Source organism: Ambystoma mexicanum, chromosome 14, assembly GCF_040938575.1.
Source record: "Ambystoma mexicanum isolate Mex_15411 chromosome 14, UKY_AmexF1_1, whole genome shotgun sequence".
Taxonomy (NCBI): Eukaryota; Metazoa; Chordata; class Amphibia; order Caudata; family Ambystomatidae; genus Ambystoma; species Ambystoma mexicanum.
Genome location: NC_090940.1, coordinates 526,947,283 through 526,973,557, shown reverse-complemented (window position 1 = coordinate 526,973,557; position 26,275 = coordinate 526,947,283).

Here is a 26,275-nt window from a genome sequence, read left to right as displayed (position 1 = left end):
TATTCTGAAGACCCCAAATTCAGACAAAACATTGAATACACATTTCACCTCCTGTTTACTTTCAAACTAGCAGCTCTATGTTACAGAATTGCACACACATTGAAAACAGGTTCCAATTTTTTAAACATGTCTGCTACGCAGCTACTTCAAAGGGTGCAAGAGAAAGATGACGTTTTACAGTCAAGTATTACAAATCTCTTGGCAAACGTGTGGTATGAAGGAATGCTGGTTCCAACGACCTGCAGATGTATGGTGCATGCTACGCAACCTTGGCCCACCCACATGGTTTGTCACTTTAAGTTGTGCAGAGTATGCATGAGAAGACTTGCACGATTTCCTACGCATAGCAAACAAAAACAAAGCAGGGATAGACATGAAAACACCAGGAGAACTCTGCTGTCTTGACTCTGTAAATGTGTCAAGGTACTTCCATCACCTCTTTATTGCCATGCTGCACTTCATCTGTAATAAAACAATTCCTCCCCTCGCAGAAGTGCAACACTTCTTTTGGTGAAAATAATATCAATCCAGAAGAGCACCACGCATCCACATGCTTTTGTGGATTAAATATGCTCCTAAATTTGGTCAGGACAGTGATGCCACTGTTTTGCAGTTCATTCACAAATATGTCACTTGCGAAATCCCTTCAGAAAGCGCACATAGTGACCTACATGCACACATTTTGTGGTTTCAAAGACACAAATGTGGCAAGTATTGTCAGCGCAGATATAAAAACAAAGGCAAATACTACACCAAATGCTGCTTTGGTTTCCCTGGACCAGTTTCAGCAAAAGGACAAGTAAACAGCTTCATGTCTTCTGTTAGGCACAGTGTGAAAGGCAAATCGCCTAAGAACACATACTGCATTAAAAGAAGCGAAGCATCAAAGTACATCAATGATTACAATGCAATCATTGGCCTCCTGTGGAATAGAAGCATAGATATGCAGTACATTGCACACAATTTCACTGCAGTTTGAGAATATGACATAGCCTACTTAACCAAAGCCGAGAAACAGAGCTAAAAGACCTCTGGGATGACATATCATCTGACAAAACACTGTCACAAAAATGATACAGCTTTGGCATAAAAATGCTCTCCCTAGGGATTGTGGCTGCTACGAAGCTGCAGACCATTTAACCGGCCCAGCCTTGTATGGAAAATCTGAAAACAGTCTGGCTAAGCCTTCGTCCTGCTGCTTTCAGAAAAAAAGAGTTCTCAAATCGTACCAAGCCATAGAAATAATAGCCAAAAACGATCCCAACAGGCAGGACATTTTGAAAAACAATTTATTGGACTCAACTACCCAAACAGGAGTACTGCTTTGGAAACATGTGTCTATACCACATAGCACAAAACCTCTCATACAAAAATAATATTAAACCAGATGAGAAAAAAGTTAAATACAAAAGTTGTGAGGGCAGACTGGTTAAACTTACCAAATGCAGCCTGATTAATCATATGAAGCTATCATTAAAAACTCCTCAACATAGAGAACTGTACTACATGTCCCAACTGCAACTTTTTAAACCATGGAGAAAATAAGATTTATTGGACACCCATGCCTCCTATGAAGATGCTTTTAATGCTAGTGAAAGCACTATAACAGATATAAACTTCAAACAGTACAAAAACATGTTGGACAATGAACGCCAACAAGAAGAAAAACTTCAAGCACAACTAAATGTAGACACTCCTGAGAGCAGTCATCCTTCTCTTACAATAAGCCAAGAACCACTTGTAGAACCACCGATGGTAAATGAGGCAGAATTAGCCATGACTGAAGTAGAAAACATCATGTGTCAGTATGAGCAATTTGAAGAAAACTTTGCTCTACTGAAATCAGAACTGAATGATGAACAGTGTAGCATTTTCCTAGAAGTAACTAAAGAAATTAAACATGGTGTGCAGCATGAAACTAAAACGTGTACCTTCAAAACTATAAACCTGTACTCCTGTATGTGAGTGGTCAAGCTGGTTCAGGCAAAACATTCTTAGTAAAAATCATCAGCAAGTTCCTCAAACAATTGACAAACAACAAGCTTTCAGCTTTTGTAACTGCCCCCACAGGTTTAGCTGCCTAGAACATAGGTGGTGTTACTTTACACCGATTGCTGTTCCTTCCAATAGAACACCAAAACAAATTAGACTACTGCAAATTTTCAGCAGAAGCTGTTATGGAGCTACGCAGAGTTTTGTAACAAATAAAAATGCCCCAAATAGATGAGATGAGCATGGTCTCCAAACTAATGTTGGCTTTGATTCACCTCAGATTGCAAGAGGTCCTTAAAACGGACTACAAGGAACTCTTTGGAGGAAAACAAGTTATTATTTTCGGAGATCTTCTTCAATTAACACCAGTGAAATGTGAACCTATGTTTAAAACCTTATGACACAATCTGTGCCATAATACACTTAGCAGCATAGGAAATGTGAATCTCTGGCAACATTTCCAATAAGGAGAACTAACTGAAAACATGCGTCAGTCTGCAGACCATGCTAACATTTTGAAAAGCATTCGGATTGGTGTGCTTTCTAAGGAAGCGCAGTCTATCTTAAATTGCATACACATCCATGAGCTATATGGGCATAACACATCGGCTATTGATGTCATGGAACAATTAGCACACAAAAATGTAAAATGTGTGTCCTTAATGCCAACCCTAGCAAGCTGTGCACAATTCAATGAAACAATGTTGAAAAAAGAAATGCACCAATAGTGCAAATTTACTCCACAGACAAACTGGACATGCACGGTATGACAGCACCTATGTGTCCACAAGCCACAGCATGACTAAATAGCTTAGAAAACCCTATCTCCAACAGAGCTGGTTTGGAGAAAATGTTAACATTGTGTTTAAACTGTAGAGTAATGCTAAAGCGTAACCTTGACATAAAGCAAGGTTTAGTTAATGGAGCACTTGGTACAGTTGTTGGCTTCCAGACATACCGCCGTGACAACAGCGTTCAGTTTGTGAAAATCCACTTTGACAAACTTTCAGAAGTTAAAAGGATAGGATGCTCAACAGCCCGATTCCTTCTTTTCAAAGACATGTATGTATGCGAGAACAGTTTTCTCTGTCTCTTGCATATGCAGTTACTATTCATAAATCGCAAGGTCTAACCCTAGATCAAGCATTGATTGACATTGGCAGCACAGTCTTTAAAGAAGGCATGAGTTATGTAGAACTGTCACACCTACGTACACTTGAAGGACTATTTCTATTCAATTTTGATGCAAGCAAAGTCAAGGCTGGCATTCCTTGCATCATAGAGTACAACATACTATGTGCACTCTACACACCCCATTGCAAAATGTACCCTGTTCCTCAAAAAGGGAAACTTTGTAAAAGAAAACTAGTGCAAACACAATTTATACATGATCTCCCAACAGTACCACCAAAGAAATTGAAAGCAGCTGCTACTCCATCAATTACCACAACCACAGAAGGATGTAATGAAAAGGCAAATGCATACCCAAAAGCATAAACAAAGAGAAGTACCTCTTTAAAAAAGCACATGGTCAATTGACAGACACAGAACTGTCTGGTCTATTCAAATGTTCCAACACAACTGGTGTAAACTGCTATTTAAATGTAGCAATCAATATTCTAATCCAATTGTGACCAACTGTTGAAAACATTTACTTAAACGGCGCAGACCAGTTGTGTTTGCAAATGCTACTCCTTCATAGAAATGCAACAAACAATCCTGACAACATTTACAGTGTCTCAGGAATAAGGAAGGAATTGGACTACTGTGTGGGAAGGGTGACACTCACTATAAACACACAAGAAGATCCACAAGAATTTCTAATGTACTTACTGCAAGTACTGGAAAGCAAAAACATACCTATAAATGAAATATTCTAGATTTCATACATGTAGAAACATACATGCACTCTCTGCAGACATGTGGCGCAGGAACACGTCCCTAACGAGTGCATTGTGTATGTATATGATATGATATGTTTGGTTATTTATAACGCGCTTAATACCCCAAGGTTTCTAAGCGTGGACCCGGGGATCAAACCTGTGTTGCTCCATGTCGTCTTGCTTCCAAAGCGAGCACGTTGGCGCTGAGCTATCCTCCTGAGACAGCAATACCTAACTGTGAATCCATTCCATTTCAGCAGCTGGTACAAAATGCAAATCATGGCATATTATGTACAACTTGCAATTCAGACAATCGTTCCACCTTACAGAGGCAATCACATAGCAAATACGTAATAATAATGCTTTTACGATACAATGCAGATGGTACAAAAAAAACAACTGCATGCTTACTAGCTTCACACACAGGCAAGTACCACTTGGTAAGAAAACCTTCACAACAGTAGGCTTAATCTACCACATGGGATCCACAACCGCTGCAGGTCGCTATACTGCATACATTAAAAAGAAATGTAGGTGGTTTGAATGCAATGATAATTCCATTACTGTGAAGCAGAGATTACCAGCAAATCTTGCAAATGCCTCCTTAATATTCTTGAAACCAAAATGTACTCACTGATCTACAGAAGTAGCATACATTCTACCCAATACCCACCATCAGATATTTAACTGCAAACGAAAAATAACCTTCTGCCTTTTGAAACTGTAACAACTTAGCCTACACCTACTGGCCCACAAAGACCTCAGCTGTGCCGCTACACAGTTTTTCCCCAATGATTATAGTCACAGAAACAACAACTGTGGAAAGGACACACTAATATTGGTTGATCCATAGTACTTAAAAAGAAAAGTTCTGAGTATGAGGGTCCACGAACTGTCCTCAATGACCTATGAAATGACCAACTGTTAGAATAAGGCAACAGCTGTCTAGCAATGCCCACACCACTGCAATAAAAACGCAACTGCATGTAACTACACCCGTAATACTGCAAAAGCACTTCACAATAGTGGAACATGGAATTCCCCCAACAAGAATGAAGGTACTTGAAGACATACCCTGCAAAACTGTGAAACTGAACAGTTAGAATATGCCAAATGGTACCTAACTGCAACCATAATACTGCAATATACCCACATTGGCCACTGCTTCTCCCATAGTCGATAGTATACCCAGACACTATCACCACCAAATCATTAGAAAAACGTACTTCTGTGAGATTATCGTGGGAGCTTGAAGATAGACTAGGTAATCTGTCAAACTTCGAAAGCTCCTCCGATATCTCAGCACACATGAAAAACACACTGGACGCTATCATAGAGGACCTTGCCCCTATGAGCACCAAACTTAATAAACCTGAAACCCTCTCTAAGCACTGGTTTAATGATGACATTCTTGCTCTTAGGCATCGCAGGCACGCTGCAGAGCGTGCTTGGGAGAAACAACCCCCCCCGCCCTACTAGCAGCATATACATGTGCAGTGAAAGAGTTTAAAACCGCTGTTATCAAGGCAAAATCTGCCTACTGTAACAATCGTATTGTTAAAGCAAAATCCAGCTCCAAGGAGCTTTTTACTATTCTTCGTTAGTTTAATTCCAACATTCAGACCTCTGCCCAGGCACGCAGAACACCACCTGGTGTCAAACCATTCACAATGTGTTCTCTGCAAAGGTCGCTTCTCATTTGGAGGCCAGTGCCTAACCACATAACAATGTTATATTGTCTCCTTCATCCCCAGTATCTGTATCTGTACCCAAGGTCATGGTCGAACCGCTCACCTCCCGGAAGTCGTCATTGGTACTACCTTCTCCTCCTTCGCAGGGACAGGTAGACAATACTTCCACACAAAAGCCCATGTTTTCTTTTTCCCCTGTACCATTTCCGAGATAACCAAGATTATTCCGACATGAAGCCTACCTCATGTAAGGGTGATGCATGCACCTCTAGGCTATTGGTGCAATGTCTTCAGACCATCAGTCCTTGGGTGACCAAACTGATCAATCAGTCTTTCATCGAGGGTCGAGTGCCCACCAACTTCAAGGAAGCATGGATCACCCCCTTGCTCTTGAAAGCCAATCTTGATCCGCTCCTGCCGAAGCACTATCGGCCGATAATCAATGTCCTGTTCTTACTGAAGGTTATGGACCGTGTGGCCTATCTTCAGCTCCAAACATTTATTGACGATAATTCCATCTTGGGACCCCAACAATCAGGTTACCGTGCCCGTCATGGAACAGAAAAAGCGATGCTCGATTTGAAACGTTATCTGGCGTCTATTATCGACTGCAGCCACCCAGCACTTCTGATGTTGTTAGATATTTCCGCCAAGTTCAATTTAGTCGGCCACAAGCTCTTAGCATCTAGGCTGCAATCTCTTGTTGGCTGCACTAAGCTTACTACACAATGGCTACCATCCTTTGTAGGCCCCCGTAATGTTTGTGTCGTAATTCATGATTCCTTGCTATTCCCTCTCAACTGACAAAGGTGTTCCACAGGGATCTTCACTATCCCCACTCTCTTTAACATTTATATCCTTTCTCTACTTCTGTTGCTTGATGACCTGGGTGTCCTGTATACCAACTACGCAGATGACACCCAGGTCATCCTCGAGCTCTCTGGTTCCTACTCCGCCGACTCAAAAGCTATCTCTGCCATCTATTCTCTCATACACGCTTGTATTAGAACTCAATGGCTCTAAACGTGGTTAAAATAGCAGCCTCCTCTCACAGGCTAAAGAATCTCTCTGAGGAATATTCATCATTCCTGATTGCTAATGTTTCCATCCCTGTTGCTCTAAGCGTAAAGACGCTAGGGGTTACTATCGGCGCCGAACTCTCCATGCGCACCCACGTGGCTAAAACTCGTGCCACATGTGGCTGGATTAATAAGCAACTGCTCACTGCGCCCTTTCTTCTCTGTTCACAATATGTCTCTCCTTGTCTCTGCTTTTATCAACTCAAGGCTAGACTATTGTAAGAGTCTTTTGGCAGATACATCCTCCGCCAACATCTTGGCCCTTCAGGTTTCTCAAATATGGTGCGGTTAGAGCTGTGCTTGGCTTATCAAGGCGGCACTCCATCACTGAATCCCGGAAGAAACTGATCCCTGTCAAGCATAGGGTCTCTTTCAAGATTCACACGCTTACGTTTTAATGTCTGAATGCCACTGCACCTAGCTATCTTGCATAATGTATTCAACGAAACGTTCCTTTCGTCTGGCCAAATTTGGCAAAACCAATTTCAATGTCATCACCCCAGCCTTGTGGAATTCTCTTCCTTTGCATCCTAAATCCTCCACTTCCCTGGCTGATTTTAAAAAGAAACTGATGACCCACTTCTTCACTGCTCCTTAGGTCTTGTTTAGCATCCTCTGTTTCTGGCTGCTCTGCTCGTTTTTGACTGTCTGTCGTGTCATGTTTTTGTGTGCGCCGTGAGGCCTGCGGGCGATTTGGCGATCTATCAAGAATTAAAATAAATATTACTTCCCATTACTACACAATTTAAAAGCCACCAGCAAAAATGAAAGTTCTTCTGAGGAAACCCTTCAACACTTATTAAGTATAAACAACCAGAATACACCAACTGGTATTTTACTACACCTGCAGTACTACAATATTACTTCTAGCTGTCGAACTGCCAAAATCAACCTCCAGCAATCAAAGGGCTACAAACATACCCTCAACAACTTTCAAACTACCAGTTAGAATATGCCAACAGGCATCTTACTGCCCCCACAATCCTGAAATATTAGTTTGCAAAACTATGTACTTAGAAAATATCAATAGCAATCAAACAGCATAAACGGATACTGCTAAAAAACTGGAAACATATAAACAGTTAGAATACACCAACTGGTATTTAACTGCAACCATAGTACCACCACTTCCAAAAAGAAAAGCATACCCCATTTCAATTCCTCCTACTGCAACAGTGCTTATAACACCAATACCACATAGATGTGCACGTTAAACATTCCTTTAAGTGCCACATACATCAATGAAACACAGTGTGCCACATAACATCAAATTAATGTAGTTTTTTTTTAATCCTGCATGGATTATTTTTCCCCACAGACCCAATAATTATACAAACAAACACAGGAACTGAGTACATTGCACAGTACACTTGTTTAAAGCATAGTATTTGTAATGTACTAATTATGAGGGTCCACAAAGTACATAAATGTCTGACATTGAATGTAATACATTATGAAATACCTTCCATAGCATGTTATGTTTTTTTTTATCACAGACAATGAAACACTGATTTCTCCTGCATTTCCACATGCAATAAAGACAATGGGCCTCATTACGATCTTGGCGGTAGCCATGCCGCTATTGGCGGCATGGCTGCCGCCAAAATCGGGTCTGGGGTCCCAGAATGAGGAATTACTGGGCCATTCCGAGTTTGAAGGGCCCGGTAATTACTCCCTCCAGAAACCCGGGCCCGGACCTTCCCCATTCCCATTTCAGTCCCCATAGGGCTGAATGGGAATGGGGGAGGGAGCAAACAACGGTCCGATTACGAGCGGCCAGTTGTTTGATCCCTCTTCCCCTCGCGGGATCCGGTAAGCACGCCTGGTTTGACCAGGCGTTACTTACAGGGTCCCGTGAGGGGAGCTTGTAATGAGGTGGAACGGGTTGAACGGGTCTGCCTCCTTTAGCGGGCCCCGTTAACCCGTTCCACCTCACTTGTAATGAGGCCCAATATGTGCCCACAGTGCCACTTTTTTCAAATCTGCTATTGCCACTTCAACAGTATTCTATCACTGACTTCAAAAAAGGTGTAGAGTGCCTCAACAATATATACAGTGAGTATACGATTATTGGTGTCATGCTTCTTTGTAATCCGAAAATTGCATTTCTATACACATATATGTGCATTCCATATGCCAGTGTCACATTCTTGAGTGCATGCACTTATTATGCTGCTGTGGTTATGGTCAGGCCCTAGACTCTTGTGTGTATGGCCTAGCTGGCCACAATTACCACAGCATAATACAGTCTATACAAACATCCTCATATCATCTACATTCCACTCCCCTGTCCTAATGAAGCCAGCCTGCAGTCACCAGATAAGCTGCTGGCCTGAGGACCTACCAGTTTACATACTATTACACTACGTGCACCCACTGCATAGACTCTGATACCCCCAAGAATCCCGGGGCAGTCCAATAAGCCAGCTCCCACACACCCTTTGCACTTCTGTACATACACTACTTGCAGCCAGTGGGCAGACTCTTGGGTGCATGGCCTAGCTGGCCACAATTACCACAGCATAATACAGCCATGCACTCAAGAATCTGCCCAGTGGCCACAACCACCAGGACAGTCCAATAAGCCAGCTGCCACACACCCTGTACACTTATGTACCCATACTATTACACTACTTGCAGTCGACTAAGAGTCTAGTAGCTGTCCACAATCACCACAGCATAATACAGCCATGCACCCAACAATCTGCACACTGGCCACAACCCACACACATAAGCTGAGGCCCTGTCCACTTCTATACACACACTATTGCAGTACTTACAACCATTCAGCAGACTCTTGGGTGCAATAAGCCAGCCGTCTGAAGCCCTGTGCACTTTTCTACACATACTATTACAGTACTTCAACCAGTGAGCAGACTCTTGGGTGCGTGGATCCAAGAGTCTAGTATCTGGCCACAACCACCACAGCATAATACATCCTATACAAACATGCTCATATCACCTACATTCCACTCCCTTACCCTAATAAAGCCTGCCTGTAGTTGCCACATAATCTGCATGCCTGGGGACCTACCTGTGAACTGCGGCAGTGTCCACAGACACCACAGACACAACACAGTCTACTTCCACCTAAACAAATACATCATATGAACCATCTTTCACTCCCCCACCCTTTCCAACCCCTCTACCCAACACCAGATGCCCCAAAACATGTTTTCCAGCCCTGTTCGTCACCGCGCAAATATTCACGGATACAACATGGCGGGCATTTCCCAAAAATATGACGCACATCACGCCTCCCTCCAGCTAATCAGCGGGCACGGTGGATGTCCCCGGCGATGACGCAGTCCTCCGGGCCAATCAGAGTCCTGTCCGCGGAGAAAACAGGGAAATGGGTCCGTGGAGTGGAGCCAGATATCACAATTTATTTTTACCTACATTTTTCCTGTTTTAAAAAAACTACTGGGTGGATTTTCACCAAATTTACAAAAGCACGCTTTCTGGACCAAGCCGCCTCTCCTGCCGTAAATTTGTTGACAATCTGTCCAGCGGTTTGGGCTGTATGCGTGAGCAAAAACTTTTTCCATTCAGTCTATGGAATAAACAACATTTTTGGGACCTCCCTATAACTTTGCTCCCCCCTTCATGAAACCTCGCCAAACTTGCCAACAAATTGAGAGCAGGCCTTAAACTTATTTTGCAAAGTTTGGTGAGGATTCGTCCAGGGGAAGCGAAGTTATAAGCTGTCCAAAAAGTGCTCTTCCTATGGGTTTAGCAACTTAACCATAACTACACGGCTACTACTGCTGGCCTTGTAATATTTTTGACATGTATGGCGTTTGTAACCCTAGATACACACTGGTGATTGCAATGTATATTCTAATATCCAAAAAAGTGTATTTTGTGTCATGATGTGACTCACGGAAGAAACAGTTGAACTCAAAATTGACATTTTGTATAACTGTCTATTAAATAAGCAAGCTCTTAAACTTACTACTTGGAGTACAGCAGTTATTGTCTGAGTGTATATATATGCATAATATTGTGACCTGTTTTTGGTACCGGTATAAATATTATTTGTTCCAGTCTATGTTCTCCCTACAGCAGGGGTCGAAATTGGGATTTGTTCACCAGGAGCAAAAAGCATCTCCTGGGTATCAGGCATAATCAGTTAGGGAGGAGTTGCCTATGGGTTACATGTGGGGAACCAGGAGCTAGTACGTAGTGCACAGCAAATCTAACTTAGCGCAAGATGCAAACTCTAGCTTTTTGCGCATTTTAGATTATGTATTTATTTATTTATTGGACATTTGTATAGCGCCTATACACTTAACAAGCGTTTTCAAAGCGCTCCAACGTAGGGAGGGTGAGTAGTTAAACAGAAATTAGAAAATTAAACGCCAATGACGCGTTGGAACATTCAGAATGGGCAAGTCATAAGACAGGAGTAATACAAACTGTTACAACATATGACATACATTATTGTAAATGCCTTACAGTCGTTTCAATAATGCAAAAGCTATTCATGAAGAATGGGAGAGAGGAGGGAGATAGGGTAAGACGAACAGAGCAAAATAAGTGCCAGAGGTACAAAGTGGGAGCAGAGGGGGGTGGTGTCATGATCTCTGCTTCCAAAAGGTCAGGGTTTTCCCAACTCCCTTGGAAGCAGATCCATAACCCAGGTTCCGAGTGCCAACCAGTCTCAATTGGGACCTTTTGGACCCAGTCCTGGCGCCAGTGGCACCAGGCTCATAAATATGCCCAGTCCCAGCGCTGGAAGCGCCGGGCTCATAATGCTTGGGTGGACTTACCTGCAGCAGACCATGCTGCTTACTTGCCTGCCAGTTGAGCCTCTGATCCTCTTCTGTTTGGAACTACTTTTCCTGTTGGGTGGGGCAGGAGCCACTCCCTAGATTTAGAACACTGGAACTCTTCTGGAAAGCAGGAACTCTTTTCTTACCTATGCGTGGCTGTAGAAGGAGACACCTAAGCACTACAGGAGGCTATTTAAACCACACCCGATGGATGAATCTTGCTTTGCGTTATTCTGCATCCTCTGCAGCAGAACGCTCATCGTGTCTTCTGCATCTGATCCTGGGCCTAAGGAAAAAGGCTTACCATCCTGAATCCAGTCTTCAGCAACACCTATAAAGACAAGAAAGAACAGGTTAGCATTACGGTCTTCAGTGACAGCTCTTCACTTACCTGGTCCATCGGCTGTCACCAACGCCTCGCGCTGCATTCCGGCATCTGAAAGACAAAGGCTTACCTACTCTTCGTGCGCTCCGGAGGTCTTCACACTGCATTCCGGCATCTGCAAGACAAAAGCTTACCAACTCTTCGCACGCTCCGGAGGCCTTCGGCGCTGCATCCCGCATCTGAAAGACAAAACAAGGTGCGTTTAAAGACATTGGGGAACTTTAATACTCACGTGCCATTACTCCTTTCCACATCTAACCCAGTGGGTATTCCGGCACCCTGCAGCCGCTCCGAACTTGTACCTGCAAAATAAAAAAAAAAGTTAGAGCGCATCGTGAAGCAGGCAACAAGCGCTTACTTACGTGCTTCCAGGCGCTTCTATTCATCACACGGGCTCCATCTTCAACTCACTTCAGCCCGTCATCCGCCATCGCCGGAACCCTGCAAAACAAGAAACATCATTACTAAAGACTTTAAAGACATTAGAATTACTCGAAACTTACCGCTCGTGCAGTAAACGACGGACAGCAGTCCTCTGAAGTCAAGAGGCCTGCTCCCCTTATCCAGTGAAGAAACTGGTTACAGCACCCTGCCCCGAGGCAGATGGAGAGCACGGCGTTCACTTACCTAAGGTGAGAGCGTTAACCTTTGGGGTTCTACAGGAGAAGAGAAAGGGAAGAAGAGAGAGACATTCAATAACCCAGTTCCTTAATCCCATATTTTCTATCTGCAGACATCTTACCCTTCGAGTCAGACATACAGTGCACAGAGGTCCAGCCCAAAGAGCCAGCCGTGTGTTACACATCACCTTTGAAGATACGGTATACGCCCAGTCAAGACCGGCGCCTCTACGGGAATCAGGTGAGCGTTACAGAACGCAAAGCCTCCCACAAAACTCCCGTCCAGGCGCTATGGAAACCTCGGATACCGACCAGCTAGCCCTGTTACTTGGGGAACTAAGGGCAGAAGTGCATGCAGCCCGTCAGGAAACGAACGCTCTAAGAAGGGAACTGATTATTTCCAAGGAGCGAACAGATGATCTCGCTAGACAATTGCTACAGTCACAAGCCGGACAGACCCCGTTACCCGCATCTGGGGGAAATCTTCCTTCTACATCCTCTATGAATCCAGTGCAGATCAACCTACCTGGGAATGTACCTCTGGCTCCGCCCGAACGATTTTCTGGTGACCCAAAGAGGTTTGCAGTATTTATCAATCAGTGCCGGTTGCATTTCTTATGCCGGCCAGCAGCCTTTCCAACTGATCAAGCTAAAGTAGCTTTCGTGCTTTCGTACCTTAGTGGCAATGCGGCAGACTGGTCGATCCCTCTAGTAAATCAAGATGATCCGGTCCTCCATGATTTTCAAGCTTTTCAGCTCAGTATGGAAAAACTGTTCGCAAGACATTCACAGGGGCAGGCCTTGGACAATGAGCTTCTTTCGTTGCGACAAGGTAATCAAGACCTTTTGGCTTATATTGCGTCTTTCAACAGACTGATAGTGGAAACTCAATGGCCTGAGGACAAAAGGATTACGCTGTTTTATAGAGGTCTACGTGGAGAGCTCAAAGATGTGTTAGCCCAAGTAGTGAATCCCCCACAAGATTGATCGGACTATATAGACTTAGTCGTTCAAATAGATCACAGACTGCAGAACAGGAAGGCCGATCGTTCCAAGTTTGATGCTCGAGTATTTTCCAAACCGCCAACTCCTTCCAAAGGAGTAGACTCCGGGGAACCCATGCAAATAGGGGGTCTGAAAGGTCCTCTAACACAAAAGGAGCGGGAAAGGAGAAAACAGTTGCAATTATGCCTCTATTGCGGAAACTCAGGGCACTTTCTTCGAGACTGTCCGGTGAAACCTGCCAAGAAGGCAGTAGGAGCTGCAGTTACCAAAGTTACAAACTCTGAGCAGGGAAACGACCTCGCCCGACAAGAATAGAGGTCCTCTTGCCGAGCGTGAAAACCAGTTCCGTGACCTCGCATTTCGTGATACCTATGGTCCTCATTAGCCCTGATAATCCGGATCGATTACATGCAATTGAAGCTTACGTCGACAGCGGTGCCATCGGCAATTATGTGGATCATGAAATGGTTTTGAGGATGAATCTAACTCTTTGTCCCAAGGCTGTAAAGGACGTCATTACTACGGTGGATGGTACGGAGATAGCCTCCGGGCCAGTAACGCATACCACTCAAGAGGTGACGCTAGTAAGTCAAGATGGACACCTATGAGAAGATCGTGTTCGATGTGATCAAGGCCCCTCAGTTTCAGATTATTCTAGGAATACCTTGGTTAGAGAAACACAATCCTCTGATCGATTGGCGAGCAAGAACGGTCCAGTTTCCAGAATGTGTCTCTACTTGTCACCCTCCACCTGGTGTTGCACTGGCAGCAATTTCTTCAGAGACTCCCCAGTTACCTCCCGAATACCTAGAATACCAAGATGTTTTCCGGAAGGATCAGGCTAACTCTCTACCTCCTCATAGGTCTTATGACTGCCAGATAGACCTGATACCTGGATCTACTCCTCCTTGTAGTAGAATTTATGCCCTCACCGAGCCCGAGAACCTTCACCTTCGACAATACCTGGATCAATACCTGGCAAATGGGTTTATTCGTCCTTCCAAGTCCCCTGCTTCTTCAGCTTTGTTCTTCGTTCCAAAAAAGGAAGGAGACCTTAGAACTTGTATAGATTATCGCTCCCTGAACCAGATCACCGTTACGAATAGATATCCGTTACCTTTGATCCCTGAACTCCTGGACCAAGTCAGAAAAGCATGCATATATACAAAGCTGGATCTTAGAGGAGCTTACCACTTGGTACGAGTAAAAGAGGGCGATGAAAGGAAGACGGCCTTCCGCACCAAGTATGGGCTATTTGAATATCAGGTCATGCCCTTCGGACTTTGCAATGCCCCGGCCGCCTTTCAATATTTTATGAACGATGTCCTCAGAGAGCTCATAGATGTGTGTGTTGTTGTTTACATTGACGACATCCTCGTTTATTCTTCATCGGAATCTGAACATCGGAAACACGTGAAAATGGTCCTCGAAAGATTGCGTCAACACAAACTTTTCGCTAAGTTGGAAAAATGTGTTTTCAACGTGACTGAAGTTGAATTCTTGGGATTCATATTATCACCTGGCGGAGTGCGTATGGATTCAAAGAAGGTCGATGCAGTTCTCAAATGGCCATCACCATCCTCCGTAAAAGGTGTGCAAAGCATGTTAGGCTTCGCTAACTTTTACCGCAGGTTTATCCCCGAATTCTCTCGAATAGTCCAGCCCATCACTGCCTTGTTAAAGAAAAACAAACGTTTTGAATGGTCTACCGAGGCGGAACAAGCTTTCCAGGATTTGAAGACTAAATTTATCTCTGCACCAATCTTAAAACACCCTCGCCCCGAACTCCCCTACATCGTGGAAACTGATGCTTCAAGCCTTGCCATGGGGGCAGTTCTATCACAAAAGGACCCGGTAACCAATCAGTTGCATCCCGTGGCATTTTGGTCCCGCAAATTCTCGCCTCCTGAAATCAATTACACGATTACTGACAAGGAACTTCTGGCTATCAAGTCTGCCTTTAAGGCTTGGCGGCATTATCTGCTGGGGGCCCGACACACCGTTACTGTGATTACGGATCACCGAAACCTGCAATATTTGAAAACCGCAAAAGCCCAATCCTCTAGACAACTCCGTTGGGCATTATTCTTTGCCGAGTTTGACTTCATAATTACCTATCGACCTGGTACAAAAAACGGTAAAGCTGATGCCCTTTCTCGGATGGGAGTGGAAGAACACTTGATCAACCCTAAACCTGTACCAATCATTCCCGAACAAAGAATTCTGGGTGTAATCGCCACACAATCCATAGAGGAAGTTAAGGATAAAGCCAGGCAACTTGTAACTCCAGCAGACATACAGAATTGGCATCCGCAGGGAAAGGACTTTGCAGTAAAGGACAACTTATTGTATTTCCAAGAACGATTATACCTACCCAGCACAGATTTACAGAAAAAAGTAATCTCTTGTTATCACGATTCTTTAATGGAAGGACATCCCGGTATGGCCAAGACCTCAGAAAAGATCAAGCGCTACTTCTGGTGGCCGTCTTGGAAAAAAGATATCAGAGACTTTATAATGTCCTGTGGAGTATGCGCCCAAAACAAGAGTCAAAAGGAAAGACCAGCAGGCCTCTTACGCCCTATTGACATCCCACCTCGCCCTTGGCATACGCTTTCTATGGACTTCATCACCGATCTACCTCCATGCTCCGGATACAATACGATTCTAGTAATCGTGGACTTATTCTCCAAGATGGCGCATTTCATTCCGCTCAAAGGCTTGCCAACAGCAGCAACTCTGGCCCGAGAATTTCTCGAAAACATCGTCCGACTGCACGGTTTTCCTTCGGTTCTAATTTCGGATCGAGGTAGTCAATTTATTTCTCATTTTTGGCGAAGTTGCTGTCGGTCGGCTCAAATTGATGTGAGACTATCGACCAGTCACCACCCTCAGACCGACGGACAAACCGAGACGACCAATCAAACTCTGGAACAGTATTTACGCTGCATGCTGCAACAAACTGAAAAAACTTGGAAAGACATCCTTTGGATAGCCGAATATGCCTACAATAACTCTGTCCATTCGGGAACTGGGAAAAGCCCGTTTTTTCTTTTGTACGGCAGTCACCCTCGAACCTCGGAGTTGGATCCCCTCCAAGATCTTGAAACACCAGCAGTAGACTACCTGCATTCTACAATAACCCAAGCCTTTAAGGAAGCTGTTTCTCACCTTCAAAGGGCTAAAGAACAATACAAGAAAGGAGCAGATCAACATCGGAAGGAAGCCCCTCAATATCAAGTAGGGGATCAAGTCTGGTTATCCACCAAATATCTACCTCTAAAAGGGCCACACACATTCAACCCAAGATACCTTGGTCCCTATTCCATCACTACCATAGTAAACCCAGTAGCGGTCAAGTTGGACTTGCCCCCGCACATGAAGATACATCCGGTCTTCCACGTCTCTCTATTAAAACCCGTGCAACCTCAAACCCGACTAACTAAATCTCCAAAACCTATCCTAGTCGATGGAGAACTCGAGTTTGAAGTCAAAAGCATTCTGGACTCCAAGATCTCCAAATCTAAACTATTTTACCTAATTGACTGGAAAGGCTACGGCCCCCAAGAGAGATCCTGGGAACCTGCTGAATATGTCCACGCTCCTCGCCTAATCAAAAGATTTCACCGAACATTTCCTGACAAGCCAAAACCCCCGGAGAAGCCCGGTTTGGGAGGGGCCTTGAGGGGGGGTACTGTCATGATCTCTGCTTCCAAAAGGTCAGGGTTTTCCCAACTCCCTTGGAAGCAGATCCATAACCCAGGTTCCGAGTGCCAACCAGTCCCAATTGGGACCTTTTGGACCCAGTCCTGGCGCCAGTGGCACCAGGCTCATAAATATGCCCAGTCCCAGCGCTGGAAGCGCCGGGCTCATAATGCTTGGGTGGACTTACCTGCAGCAGACCATGCTGCTTACTTGCCTGCCAGTTGAGTCTCTGATCCTCTTCTGTTTGGAACTACTTTTCCTGTTGGGTGGGGCAGGAGCCACTCCCTAGATTCAGAACACTGGAACTCTTCTGGAAAGCAGGAACTCTTTTCTTACCTAGGCGTGGCTGTGGAAGGAGACACCTAAGCACTACAGGAGGCTATTTAAACCACACCCGATGGATGAATCTTGCTTTGCGTTATTCTGCATCCTCTGCAGCAGAACGCTCATCGTGTCTTCTGCATCTGATCCTGGGCCTAAGGAAAAAGGCTTACCGTCCTGAATCCAGTCTTCAGCAACACCTATAAAGACAAGAAAGAACAGGTTAGCATTACGGTCTTCAGTGACAGCTCTTCACTTACCTGGTCCATCGGCTGTCACCAACGCCTCGCGCTGCATTCTGGCATCTGAAAGACAAAGGCTTACCTACTCTTCGTGCGCTCCGGAGGTCTTCACACTGCATTCCGGCATCTGAAAGACAAAAGCTTACCAACTCTTCGCACGCTCCGGAGCCTTCGGCGCTGCATCCCGCATCTGAAAGACAAAACAAGGTGCGTTTAAAGACATTGGGGAACTTTAATACTCCCGTGCCATTACTCCTTTCCACATCTAACCCAGTGGGTATTCCGGCACCCTGCAGCCACTCCGAACTTGTACCTGCAAAATAAAAAGACAGTGAGAGCGCATCGTGAAGCAGGCAACAAGCGCTTACTTACGTGCTTCCAGGCGCTTCTATTCATCACACGGGCTCCATCTTCAACTCACTTCAGCCCGTCATCCGCCATCGCCGGAACCCTGCAAAACAAGAAACATCATTACTAAAGACTTTAAAGACATTAGAATTACTCGAAACTTACCGTTTGTGCAGTAAACGACGGACAGCAGTCCTCTGAAGTCAAGAGGCCTGCTCCCCTTATCCAGTGAAGAAACTGGTTACAGCACCCTGCCCCGAGGCAGATGGAGAGCACGGCGTTCACTTACCTAAGGTGAGAGCGTTAACCTTTGGGGTTCTACAGGAGAAGAGAAAGGGAAGAAGAGAGAGACATTCAATAACCCAGTTCCTTAATCCCATATTTTCTATCTGCAGACATCTTACCCTTCGAGTCAGACATACAGTGCACAGAGGTCCAGCCCAAAGAGCCAGCCGTGTGTTACACATCACCTTTGAAGATACGGTATACGCCCAGTCAAGACCGGCGCCTCTACGGGAATCAGGTGAGCGTTACAGGTGGGTGGCAGGGAGAGGCACGCTAGGCATACCAAAAATGAAAAGTGGCTGGAGATGGAAAGTCACCTAAATTCGATTTTAAGCAGAGGCACACTAAACACATCAAAACCAAAAGTGGCTGCAAGTGGAAAGTCACCTAAATTCAATGTTAAGCAGAAGCACACTAAACACATCAAGACAAAAAGTGGCTGCAGGTGGAAAGTCACTGGAATCTGAAATTAGGTGAGCCGCCTACTCACAAACCAATCTCTAGGGATGCCTGAAGTTCTGTGGGCCAAGCGTGAGGGGTCAGAGTCAGGCCCGAAGTCCAGGTGGCTTAGGCAAGATGTGCTGCAGGTGGAGGAAGAGGGGGGCCATCTGGTCCAGCCAGGCCCGGAGAGGCACAGACAGGGGCCTTAGGAGGGAGGTCTTGGTGAGAGGGACCGGCATTCCCCTGCCGGCTTCAGGATTGACCGCTTAGATGGAGCACTGTCCAATCACACAGCAGCATCAGCCTGCATCAGGTAATGGTAAAAAAGGGACAATCCTAGGGCTGCCATCTTGCAAGGTGGTCAAAGTACAAAACACATGGTCAAACATGAACAAAGTAATGCTCCTCAAGAACATTAGATGGGGGAAGATCAGAGGAATTATGGCAGTGAGCACTGCTATTATGGGACGACAAACACCCCGCGAGCATCAAGCTCCCAAACGAGGCCTACCTGGTGCAAAAAGATGGCTGCAGGCCCCTGAACAAAGCGGAGGCTCATGGTGTAGTGGGAAGCTCTGTGAGGCCCCAGTTGTTGCATCGTCTGGCTTCTGTAGAGAGATGAGGAGAAAGTGATCCAATATCCTTTATCCAATATACTCTAAATGTCCCTTATGTGAGTAATTTATTCTCCTCAATATACATTAACAAACATACACAGTTAATATCACAGTTAGGTTTGTATGGCACCACTTGTCTTAGGAGTGAAAAGTAGCTCCTGGTGGTTGTTGGTTTCAAGCTAACCAGGATCTCTTTGGCTATAACAGGGGCTGAAAAGCTCCCGGCAATTTAAATTTTAATAATGACCTCAAAGGCCTTAGCATGACTCTGGAACCTCCAGGAAGGCCTGACTGGTGGTCTGCTCCCAAGAAAGCCATGTTCAAAATCCACCCTCAGTTTAAAATGCCAATATTTTCTTCCAGCTTTCCCACTTATAGAATCTAGCCGTTTGTGGCTGTTTGTGGCTTAACTAAGTAAGTAGAGGAGATTAAAACGCTGTGTTTTCGTTGGCATGATTTATTCATGCCTTAGCTCACCATGACACTGTGGAAGGCTCAAAAGTCTGGCCATAGACTTTTTGTCCTCAAGAACTTTGCACAAATGCCTAGGGTTTTGGTAACCATTAAATAATTGAGGAAATCCCAAAAAAATATGCTCACTGTTCAGGAAGTTTTTGCAAACTTGCCACATTCCGATTTGTGACATATAACCCCTCCCAAATTTTGTTAGGGCCTCAGGAGGTAAGCAGAAGGGCTTTGTGTTTTGTGTTTTCTTGGGCATGGCTTCAACCTGCCCAGGGTCACCGTGCAGCGAGTACATTCCAGACATACACCCCTAGCACAGCAAACACCTCCTCTTCGGCTATCTTTCCTCTTGACGCTCCGACACATAGTATACAGTTGAGTCCCACAATAAATTTGGTCCAATTGTACACATAGTTCCATTTCCTTTTCCTTCTCAGACCTTTCTGTGCATCCATCTACCCAACTTTGCTTCTCCCTACCACCACTGAATGTTCTATCATAGTACTCATTTGCCTCTCTAGCAGGCAAAGCACTTCAACACTATACAGTAATGCAGGAGGCACTATACAATTTTAAGATAACATACCTAAGGGGAAAGAATTCAATGGAACAAGCAAAGCAAAGAGAAGGATTCTAGTGAGTGTCAGTGAAGGGAACCTATCACAGGTTATGTCCTCTCTAAAATGCTGCGTCAAATAATGCTGCATGGGTGGAGTTTGCTGGGTATTTAGAAAAACACACAGGAAGGGATGATTGCTTTAAGGAAAGCAGCAATGAGAGCCTGCATGACAGTAGAAAAGAGGATTGGGGTTCCAACTGGAAATAGCAGATAGAGACACATTTTCTTAAGAAGGCTTTTCAAGAACTCACAAAATACAGAGGCCTTTCACAAGACAGAACCAGAATGCATTTAAGGTGTTTTCAGAGCAGGTGGACAGGATGAAAGGAAGAGCTTGCTTAGCAGAATCATGTAGAGCGGGTTGATGCCCCTTCTTGTCTTGGCCCTTTGAAATACCAACCAGAACTAAGTATAATAATTCCAAGAAATTGAACAAATGCCCCAATAATTAATTAAATCCCAAATAGTAATTCATATTTTTGGAGAACCCTGTTTTTAGGCTATGTGATTGATAAATAAAATTGTAACTCTGGGTTGTTTCAGATTACTAAGCCTTTTTTTCTGGTACTTTGGGATGTCGGGAGTCCTTAGTTAATGAAGTATTTGAAATGTATTTCTCATTTAACTTTTTGAATTGGGGTGTGAAGTTAGGCATTACTGTTCCAGCATTCAAAACATAAATAACATTACTGAACCCAAGCCTTTAGAATAAGTGTAACCAAGTGAACTCTTCAAACAGTCTTGTATCTATGGCTAAGCAAAAAACCCAATAGTGTGCCACAGATAGTGTCTAACATTTTACAGATTAATCAATACTAGAATAAGAAAGTCACATGTTAAGCTAATATTTTTCTCTGATCCAACACGTGTCAGTGTTTAGTTTCAAACATTTAATCTAAGAATCATTTTGCCTTTTTGAATCAAAATAACCAATGCCAATGTGTATGTTTACATCAGAGAGGATGCTATTCTTTTGTCTAGCATAGTCATTCATATTTGCTTTTATACATATGGATTTCGTGTGTATTCTGAATGTAAACATAAGTGAAACAACATCAGGCAGGAATCATTTTCTTCTCTGTAAACTGTATTTCTGTGGAATATTGTGGGTCAATTTCAAGCATTGAAAGTCAAGTGAAAGCTTTAATTTCTTGATTTTTTTATTTTAAACAAAACAGAATATGAAGATTAAAAACAGCCTGTTGCCAGTATTGCTGGATGTGATTTTCTTGGTGGTAGGGGAGGGGATTTTAGAGCAGGAATATTTCTCCTTAAAATTAATCAGTTATTAAAAGTAAGTATATTCCATAGTTATCAGTCTTTTCAGCACTACTGTAAAACATCACAAGAAGTGCTGAATCATGTTCCTCTGGCATTGCCCTCTGTATGATTTTACTAGAAAATACCCAACCCACTATTTAGATTATTTCCCATTGGAAGGTTGGGTACTGCACTTGGAGTCTGATGATAAATACAAGATACATTTCTAATGCATACACTAGCTATGGATCTACTCTAAGTGGGCGGTATGTTATATGCAATGATCAGCTCCACAGGATTAAGTGCTACTTGTTCATCTGGCTATCTTGGCAATTTTAGACAGCTAGCAGTTTAAAGCCTTGGTGATGCCAAGATCCTAAAGTTGTGCACTATTAGTGGAATGGACTTGATGTTGATTCCTCAGCCACTTAACAGCAGTACATGCACATATCACTTTAGTTGTTCTGCACGTATCATGCAGCTGAGATATGCCTGTGTGTGTTGCTACTAGCACTAACCACGTTGGGTTTGAAAATGTGTGTTCATTAATGATATGTTGCATTGATACTTTATGTGATAAATATTGATCTGTTTCTTTTCAGTTTTACTATCAAGAACGATGCGTTGCTTTTACGGGGAATGAGCTCTGAAATTAAGTTGACTGAAATGAAATGAACTGAGCTTAATTATACTCTTATGTGGCTGCACATTGGTGTGATGATAGATGGCCGACAGCATGAGGACAATTCCAAGAATTACGAGCCGATGCTTTATTTTGTTAATGCTATGCACAAATCCAAAAAGCTCCTTCAGCTTGGTTCTCACCTCTGAGCCAGTGCCCTTCGGCATTGAGCAGTGCCAGAAAAAGTGGAGAGTGCTGAAGAATAGCACAGGTTGAAATGCAAAAAGAAAGAAAGTGGTTTTAACAGGCCTCTTAGCATTAGAGGAGGGCACTAATCTGGTATCGAATTCATAATATTGTACCGGACTGAATAGAGCTCTCAAAGCTTGATGCCTTTATAACTACTGCCAATTATCTTTGGATCCCGGGTGTCAGAAATCATCCATTTGAAAGGTGCAAATCCGCACTTTGCGAGACACCAGAGACCGGCCTATGGCATCAAACTTCGGTGCAGCACAGGACACTTTAAGGAAGTTAAAAGATGATTCTGTACCCCTGGAGCGCTCCATCAGTATCAACTTGTTTGAAATTTGCATTGAATCATTTTGCTGATGCACTTTTTTCAGCTCTTCATGTGAAACGCAGTAGAAACAAACAGATAAGCAGTTTTCAGTTCCTATTCCCAATTCCGATGCAAAAGTGACAAAGCCTTTTTTTTCGTTTAGCACAGTGATTCCAATTAAACTCCAATAATGATTTTCTAAAATGTATTTATATAGTGATAAAGAAGGCCAGCAAGTGTTTCACACACGTAGTTCTTTAGGGGCATACAATTATAACTAAACTGTTGAATGTTTGTTTTTTGATAACAGTTAAATATGAAGCCGTGGTAGACTCTGAGAAGTGTCCATGCCTCCTGGTATGTAATCTTTGCATTGAGTTTGCTGCGGCTCACTTGGAATGTTGCCGTTGAATGGGTTCTGAGAACTGGACCAGCAAATTCAAAGCTGCAGCTAGTTGCGCTGAAGTAGGATGCAAGTTATCATTCCTTGGGAATATAATCAAACACTTATTTAAAAAAAGATATAATTTACTGCAGCTGAATATGAAAATATTCAAATGAAAGAACATCAAATGTTTCAATCTGAAATCAGAAAACTAAAGTGAGACAATATTATATTTTGACAAGCATCATGATCAGTGATGGCCAGTATTAAAAAGGATTGTGATAAGGACTAAATCAAACAATGAACATTGAACAGATTATTTATAACGCATGGCTTTGAAAAAAGCATTTGTTGAGAAACACATCTCAGTCTGAATTAAAGCATTTATCAAATGCTTTTTTCCATGCAGTGTATATTTGCAAAAATAAAAAACACTATATAAGGATTCATAAACTCATTATTGAAACCCAAGAAAATGAAAAAGATGAACCACAAAATAAACTTTGTTTCAAATGGACCGTGTCCTCCCACAGATTCCTCATCTTTGATATATCTGATATTCTGCTTGCAGCTTCAGAAACTTTTCAGCAGCAGGGGGCACTGTGCATCGTCGACTCCAGGGCACTCGCCCACTTCCATCCAGCACTCGACCGCGACGTCAACACTCGTAGAAAAAGCATGCACTGCGCCCGTTGTCTTAGTTCTGTTTTTCTGTGCACAGCACACTCCAGGCCCTTCAGGTCCAGGACTGGATGGTGTCACTCAATCTTAAGGATGCTTACTTCCATGTGCCTATACAACCAAAGCACTGGAAGTATCCATGCTCCAGGCCCTTCAGCTCCAGGACTGGATGGTGTCACTCGATCTTAAAGATGCTTACTTCCATGTGCCTACACAACCCAAGCACTGGAAGTATCCATGCTCCAGGCCCTTCAGCTCCAGGACTGGATGGTGTCACTCGATCTTAAGGATGCTTACTTCCATGTACCTATACAACCCAAGCACGGGAAGTACCAGAGGTTTGCCGTTGGCAGTTCTCACTTTCAGTTCCAGGTTCTGCCATTCTGACTCACCTCCACCACAAGGGTTTTCACCAAGTTGGTGGTGGTGGTGGCAGTGAATCTAAGAAGGGGAGGAATTCACATCTTTCCCTATTTGGATGGCTGGCTAATCAGACTTTGTTCTTGCAACCAAGCTCTGGAACACCTAAGCACCACCTGCCACTCTCCCCAAAAAAACTGGGCTTCTCCCTCATTTTCATGACACCTTCTCAAAAGCTTCAGTTTATTGGAGCGGTCCTAGATTCTTCCACAGGGAAAGCTTTGCCTCCCGAGGTAAGGGCTCAGCATATTTTGTAGATAGTTAGAACATTTCAGAATGTCCAACATCTACCAGCCTTCGGTTTTCTGAGGTTGCTCGGCCTTATGGCATCCTGAATTTTCTGAAGATGAGATCCCTCCAGTGGGCCCTCAGATCACAATGGTCAGAATTCTCGTCGCTTCTTCAGGTCTCGAGCACAGTTGCACAGGATCTCCAGTAGTGGTCCTACAAGTGAATGTGATGTAAAGGCAACCATGGCCGGAGGTGACAGTAGCCACGGACTCTTTCCTCCCAGGATGGGGAGCTCACATGGACGATCTGACAATCAGCAGTCATTTGTCTCTGTTGGAGTCCCAACTACACATAAACCTTTTGGAGCTAAGCACAATCAGACTGGCGCTGATAACCTTCTTGCCCTCTGTGTGAAGAAAGAATGTCCTGATAATGACGGACAACACAGTGGCTATGCATTACCTCAACAAGAGAGGATGTGTAGGGTCATTACCTCTAGGCAGAGAGTAAATGCAGCTCTGGCTTTGGGCACTTCAAGAAGGAATCTCTCTATTAGCCGTTGTCATGAAATGAATGCTTATTGCAGTATACCTCTTAATAAAGCAAAGGATACAGGTTGTAAGGTCAGACGTTGGTAAAGGATACAGGTTGTTTGAGCACCGTCGGCCAGTTTGGAGTCTGAGATCGGATCACTGGTGGACACGGCGGTGAGATGATAATGGGATCAAACAATAGACCTTCCAATTGATGAAGCTCTCTGTCTGGTACATAACCACAGACAGAATGAATAATCAATGGAAAGGGCAATGAGTACTCAACAGACGCCAATCTGTAAAATAAAGAAACTATCAATATGCTTCTTAAGCACTCACAACTACATAACAACCCTTCTGAACACACACTGACCTGTTGGTGAAGTCAGAAATCCAGTGTTGGTCCATATAGAAATCCAGGAAATCTACGAGGAAACAATGTCTAGGAAAGGGAAGGTTAGTATGAAACTAATCCCGAACGGCACGAGGGCCGCACTAGTGTCAGGTTGGTGCACCCCTGGATAGCGTCCCAAAGGTTTTGTGCACGTAAGTATATCCAGTAAAGGTTCAGGGTAATAACCAACAGAAAATCCACTCACGGTAATTGTTCCGATGCAGTAGTAATGGTTCCTATGCCCTTAGGAGTAGTTAACTTAGGAATCTGCCCACGCGACAACACCTAGCACAGACCAGGAAGTGGGTGATTGGGCGTAACAGAAAGACAGCTGGCAAGGATTTAGGAAGGGAACTGAATTGCAGTTGTCAGCAAAAGATAGCGCTTAGATATAACCGGAGAACATTATCTATAAGCATGCCTTGCCAGGAAAGGTGTCCGTAGAATGCAGCTATTGAAGTGAAATGGAACTCGCAGGAAGGAAACTTACGTGGAATGAGCCGCTCGGACAGCGAGAAATAAATGTTCGTGGAAGCGGAGTTTTGTTATGAGGATTTAGCCCAAGTATAACAGAAGACTTGCTTGGGATAAGAAGCTAGGAAGGAAACATCCACGAATGCGCCGTTAAACACATGGACAGAAGTGTTGAAGCCCGGAGGCACCGTAGCTGGATTGAAATAGATGACTGGGAGAGTCGGAGCTTCCGACCAAGAT